Source organism: Etheostoma spectabile, chromosome 6, assembly GCF_008692095.1.
Source record: "Etheostoma spectabile isolate EspeVRDwgs_2016 chromosome 6, UIUC_Espe_1.0, whole genome shotgun sequence".
NCBI classification, from domain to species: domain Eukaryota; kingdom Metazoa; phylum Chordata; class Actinopteri; order Perciformes; family Percidae; genus Etheostoma; species Etheostoma spectabile.
Genome location: NC_045738.1, coordinates 3,258,169 through 3,264,980, shown reverse-complemented (window position 1 = coordinate 3,264,980; position 6,812 = coordinate 3,258,169).

The window sequence follows — 6,812 nt, the reverse complement described above, 5'->3', positions numbered from 1 at the left end:
GGGGTGTGTATACTTATGCCCCCTGTATTTTAAGGAAGAACATTTACTTATTTACAACACATAATTCATTCACAAAGAAAATTGGTTTCCTTGAAAGGTTGGATTTTCCTAAACTGTTTGAGACATTAAGATCAATTTCCAAAAAATGTTTTTTATTCCTCTTTTTAATCAACTTTAGCATGGGTGTGTAAACTTTCTTAAGCCACTGTAAGTGCGGCTGTGTAGCAGAGAAATGGACTAGTAATGTAGTCATATTGAGGTGGTCTGAACTCAATACAGTCAGGGAATTTAGCAGCTGGATTAAAGCCTAGAACTTAGAACACTGCATTGAGTTTTACCACCTTGAAAAGCAGTTTATCTTCTGGTTTGTCTTCTTCTTGCTTTGAAATCATTGTAATTGTATATTGAGTGAGGTGCTATCATCTTTGCTGGACAATTTCCCAACTTTATAGTATACAAATACACAATCAATATTTTACATGACTATTTTAAAAACCCTAAAAGCTCTAAATGTTTTATCCGTTGTGGGCTAAAAGAATGGTCAGTATCCCCAACTTGCACAAAGTGCAGTGCATTTGCATTTGTGTGCTTAAGTTTGTGCGTGGGTGTAAAGAAGAAAAGAGAAAAACTGCATTGTGATCTTGGAGACTTAGTGAGCTAGGCAGACTTCTTATGATCAAAACAACTCCCCAAAATCTGGAGATTGGCAAAAAAAAACAGACAAAATGTTGCATGTCAATGTCAAGCACATGTCTTTGTGCATCAGTCATCACAACAATATCACATTTGCTGTATTGTGATACAAAGCACGACTAAAATCCAGCCCCTTCCCCCTTCGCGTTTGTCGTGGAAATGTCTTTGGTCTTCTTTTTTTTTTTCATACAACGGGGGAGGGGTCAACAGGGGAGGGGGCAGCTGGGGGAGGCGAGGGGTTGGGTGGCAGACTGGCGACAGGCCGTCATCTCCATCCCCGCCTGGCATCTGCCCACTGCTGCCAACCCTCTTCTAATCAGCAGCAGTCCATGTGCTTGGCAGCAGAGGGGTTTTCAAATCAGCTTCTCGCCCCGAGTTAAAAACCCTAAGCCCTATCACTTTGTAAACGGCTACCTTTAGGGCGACTGATGCAGGGACGCCTCTGATGTGCTGAAGTGGAGAACATTGGTTGCCTCGAATATGTTATGCTGCTAGCACTGTTGTTGCTGTTGTTCTTGTACTTGTTTATCATAGTGTTTTTTTTGTTTTTTTTAAACCAAAATCACAAGGCCGCTCCATCTTAAGGTTTGATTTGTTTAACATGCTGCTAACTGATATGGATGTTGGGAAAACAGTTTGCGGGGAGGAAAGCGAAGCAGTAAAGTGATGGGCTTGAAGTGCAATTCCTCTTGAGAAAAAGAAGGGAAACAAGAACCGCACTTGGAGTGAAACACACATCTTTATTTTTGCTTTATTCTGACATGTCTGAACTGGTAACACAAGGAGAACAATGTTTCTGCTTCCTAACTCATGGCTGGTAAACATCTCTCACGAGAGCCATTTTGCAAACTACTAACATGACATTTAGTGTGAACAAAGTTCTGTCTCACAGCGTGTGAGACAAAGTGAGTTCAAAGAGGATGACACCAGGGCGCCCGGATGGCTCAGTTGGTAGAGAGGACGCACGTACAGTATGTAGAGGTTTACTCCCTGATGCAGCTGCCCGGGGTTCAACTCCAACTTGCGGCCCTTTGCTGCATTCCCCCTTTCTCTCCCTTCTCATGTCTTCGGCTATCCTGTCAAATAAAGGCCTGCATGCCCCAAGAACTTTCTTTAAAAATAAATGAATAAAGATAACACCTGCACTTTTAGGCTTACAAATATGATAGCTATAACACTCATACACATTCACGTTCATTCGGAAACAAACTATTTGGTGTGTAGCATAAAGCTACAGGGCTCATTCATCTGCAGGGTGGAGGGTGGGGGATTTAGGTGGGATGACTGTTGGCTTCAGAAGTAACAAGCACAAAGAATTGGCTATGTGGAAGGAGAAGAAGAAGAAGAAGAAAAAAAAAACACAAATTATAGGAATTATGTGCAGCATGGGTTTCAAACACACACACATCCAGACAGGCTGATTGATGAACCAAACGAGTCACAGAAAATCAAAGGGGGGAAATAAAGGGAGACACAAAGCGGGGACAATTTGATGTGGACTAACCCTCTCCGGTGGCTCTGTAGCCAAGGGTCGGGCAGATAGGGTTGCCTAGAAAGAGTCTGCTGACAGCCAGTGTCACTGGGCTTTGTAATCATTGTGCTGGACCTGATAGGGTTACTAGCGGCTAATCCAAGCTGACCTTGGTTAGGTGCCCTGAATGAGGACGGCTTTGTACAGTTGGGACAAGCTAACAGTATGACGGTGATGCTGACATATAATGTCTGCGTGGGGACTTGCCACCACAGCTCTTTTGTTGTGCTATCGAGTTGCAAGACCCAGGCACACACTCACACACAGAAAAATGTTTTTCTCTTTCTATCCGGGTGGAAGAAAGGTGGCATTTAAATTGTCACTGGGGAGAAGGTAAGGTTGTATCTCAAGGTTCAAGAGGTCAGCTCTTGTGTTGGATGGTGTTCCAGTGACTTCAAAACAAATCCTATCGTGATGAAATTTCATGTTGTTGCCACGTATTGGCTTGTGCATGTCTGTGTGTTACCGTGTAAGTGTGTCTGTGTCTTCACTAGATGTGAATGTAGTAGAAATGCCAGCACACATCTATGACATGTTCTTACAAACCGTATCTCTGAGACAAGGCCAAATGGATACAGCGGCATTCTTTTTTTCCTCCCTCAAAAGAGCATGCATTTTCACAATAGGAAAGAAGCATTTTTTTTGTAAGAAAAAAAAGTTCTACCACTCAGATGTTACTGCAATGCAAAAAAACTAACTGCAACTAATCCAAAAACTGTTTATAAATGTATTCTGTTTATTTGGAATACAAATGATGAGTAACTAACTTGCATGTTGACAAAAAATGCAAATGAGCCATTCCACATGAAACATGTGTGCCCTCAGAATGAAATGGCCAATTACTGTCTAATACAGGGTGACACAATTAACCAGGGGATCCAATGAATTAAGGTTTTTTTAAGACAGTGTCTTATATTAATTGAAGAAGAATGGGAGACAGGAAGAAAGCTTAACAACATCAAGTCAACATCCGCATATACACGTTATCCCAACAACAAACACACACATGCACACACACCTTCAGGCTCCAACCGGTGTGAAGGCAGTAGTGAGAAGGCATCCTTGCCTTTCTTACTGCCAGGGAGAGCTGTAAACGGGAATAGGATTCCCATCCCCTGGAGCCTGCTACTAATCCACAACAGGCCCACTGCTGGATTACTGGGGACATCAGCTGACACGCCAGCGAATGCACGCACATGCACGTGCACACACATGAACACATCACACACACACACATAACAGTGCGTGCAGACACGTATGCCAGCCACGCAATATGTGTAATTTACACTCACGTGCATGTACATCAGGGGTCCAGTGTATGGATGGAAGCGCACAAACACACACGCCAAATGCATAGACACAAAAACAACCAAATCACACACATAATCAAGACCTGGAATGCAGCTCATGGCTTTAATACATTGGCAGGACAATATAGAGATTGCCATATTTCTACAGTCAGGAGTTGGCAGTATTGGCTAAATCTGTCCTCTATTGTCCCATGCTGGTCTGGATGCATGTTGAAGTATACGCTTTTTGGAGTCCCTCATCGTGCAATTAAACATCTATCTTGCATTATGCGTAATTTTGTGCTTTGTTACTCCTGTAATCATTTTTCTAACTAAAGCAGTACATTAAAATCATGTTTCTGAAATTGTAATTCACCAGATATGTCTTGTCTGTGTCTCCTGAGTCCACAACCATGCAGTACAATTTGAAAAGGACAAACCATTCCTTTCTTGAAATCAGAATTAAAATCAATTTAGGTTAATCAGGCCTATGGAGTAATTGTGTATAAACACCGTTGCTCATTTTATAGCCCTGGCAATGAAATTATTTAAATTAGTGAGAAAGTAAAGCCTACCTTAACGTATGTGAAAGCAGCGGATTCAATGTGTGTGATTCTCTACCTTAGTCAAGTATGTGTTGATAAGAAGCTGCCGAAAAACATAGCATTCACAAGCTACTGTATGTTGTGTGGGGAAAAAAAACTGAGAAGACACATGCAAACACTGACATTGTGAAAAGGACAATGCAATTTAAAAAAAATCTGCATGTGAAAAAAACAGAGCTACAACGAGTAAATACCAACACAGCAAGATCAACCAAAAATCAGACACAAATGCACGTTATCTGTTAATGTCATCATTCATGTTCAACCTTTGAATATTGCTATATAATTTGTATCATGCCATTGTAAATTTCTTTTCAAAATTGGCTTACACTTTACTTGAAGCTATCTACATAAGAGTGACATGACATCATCATGAACGTGTTGTAAACAAGTCAGAAACATTTATGACATAACACTTCTTTTACTACGTGTCATTAGGTTTTGACATCGAGTTGTGGTTAGGGTTCATGTGTTATGACAGCGTCATGTCACTCTTATGTACCTTCAGGTAACGTGTAACCAAGAGTTGTTAAACTGGAAGTGAAATTTTGTCTGGCAGTTATTTGGGAGATCAAATGCAGCACTGAGTCAGGATACACCATGTGCCGATTGTTTTCAACTATCAGCTCCAACACGCAAATCAGCTGTAACACATTTCAAATGCAGTCAGGTAAATCTCAGCCCATGATTAGGTCAAGCGTGGTGGCGGTATTTGTGGTAAACACTGTTCCGCTCTGGGGGCTAAACGTTTGTGTCAGTAAAGAATAATTACACCCTTCCACGTTGTATCTATCGTGTTAATCTCGGTCCACAGCAGCCACTTTATTCTCTCGTTGGTTTAATAGCTCACTAGCAGCTTTATTGTTTCAAAGTGCTCGATAGCAAACCTGTAAATTCTCTGTTCAACATTTGCCCCCGTGGCGTTATGGTTCACCAGTGCTGAATGTTAAAATAAAGCAAACAGTCATTGATCTGCAATCAAAGATCCAGGACAGGAGGTCATTTACATGTAGAGAAGAGAACCATTAGGAACTGTGCTGCAAGGCATGTGTGGAGTTTAATTCATTTAGCGGTGGTTCACTGGCCCACTATTGGCTCACCTATATTAGGTATATGTTTTTAAAAAAGGGAGGGAGGGGGATCCCTAAGCTATTGTAAAATATGTTGTGTAGTCGTGGTGGATGCATTCTGTTGCTAATTAGAAAGAGGATGTGGAAATGTGCATCACACAACAAAGCCAAGTAAACTATCAAGGGACCAAGGGAGAGAGACAGGCTTTATACTGTGGTCCTTGATATGAGGCAGAGGAATCAGATAGGAGGCAAATGGCTTTTGAAAATTAGGCACAACCACTTATTGGCAGTTGGTCAACTTTGCAACTGTCCCAGGAGTCCTGAGTGCTTATGCAATGTGTTGCAGCTTCTGTTAAAATGTGATGATTAAATGGGCAACTACTTCCTAGATTTGTAGACTGAGAGCTGGGCCTGTTTATTTTATTTATTCATAGCGTGGATATGAATAATTTACCGGTCAGCAGTTTTTGTCAGAGGAGAATCATTATTGTATGTGGCAGGCTAAAGGTTTGTGATTTCCTGCATTTGGCACTTCTCCGCTGTATTGACAGCGGCCAGCTTATGTCGGGGTCAGTCTCCACTGAAGCTGGTTTAACAGGTTGTCATAAATGTGTGCATGATAAAAAACCTCCCTTGTTGCATAGAATTTTCTCTGCATGTTTTCAACAACTAGAGGAATACTATTATGCAGGGCTCCAGTACTTGAGTCCGGACTAAGACTTGAGTCCAGTCTTGAGACGCTTTTCTGGTGTCTCGGACTCGGCCATTGGACTCGCCAATAATTCTAGTTGGTCTCGACCGAGTCCAGCACTAAATGCTTTTGTTCTGAAGTAACTTCCTCCTTTAAAACAAAAACATATTTGAAGCGTCTTGTTCAGAAAACAGGTATTAGTGTCATTCAGAATCCATCCTCTGGTACACACCTGGCTGCGTCATGTACCTCAATCATCAGGGATCAATCATTTTCATTTTGGCCACAGACACAATGGCCCTCATTTATGAAACGTCCGTATGCCCTGAAACAGGCGCAGGACAGACGTACACCCATTCCTATGTAAAGCAAGGCATTTATCAATTTAAGTTTGAGTGTAGGCCGCGATAAAATCTCACGTCTGGTCTGGCAAGTTTTTGAGTCAGCTTGGACTTGCGGTGCGGTGTGTAATTAGTTTAACAGGAGAAGTCATCAGTTGATCACTTATCAACAATGGTGGATCTGGTTCTATGAGCCGAGCAACAGTGCACACCGGCCACGGTGGAGCGCTCTATCCGATTGATTAAGGGCAGATGGCTCTGTCTTGCATCAGCGGGGGGGTCCCTAATATACACGCCAGAACAGTGTTTTAGCGTGTGGGGTTCTGCACAACATTGCACAGGAAACAGGGTAGTGATGAAGTAATGGAGCCAGCTGACCCAATGCCCAGAGAGCAGTGTCCAGCACAGGCCCAACTGGGGCTATGCGAAGGAGACAGTATAGTATTCCTCAATTTAAAAAAGTACAGTGTTATGTTTGGCAGGAAACATGACAAAACATAACATTTTTATTTATTCTTCAAGTTTTCATTTGTCTTTTAAAGTGTCCTTAATAGCCACAAGTGAACGATTTCTTTCTGCCATTGACCAA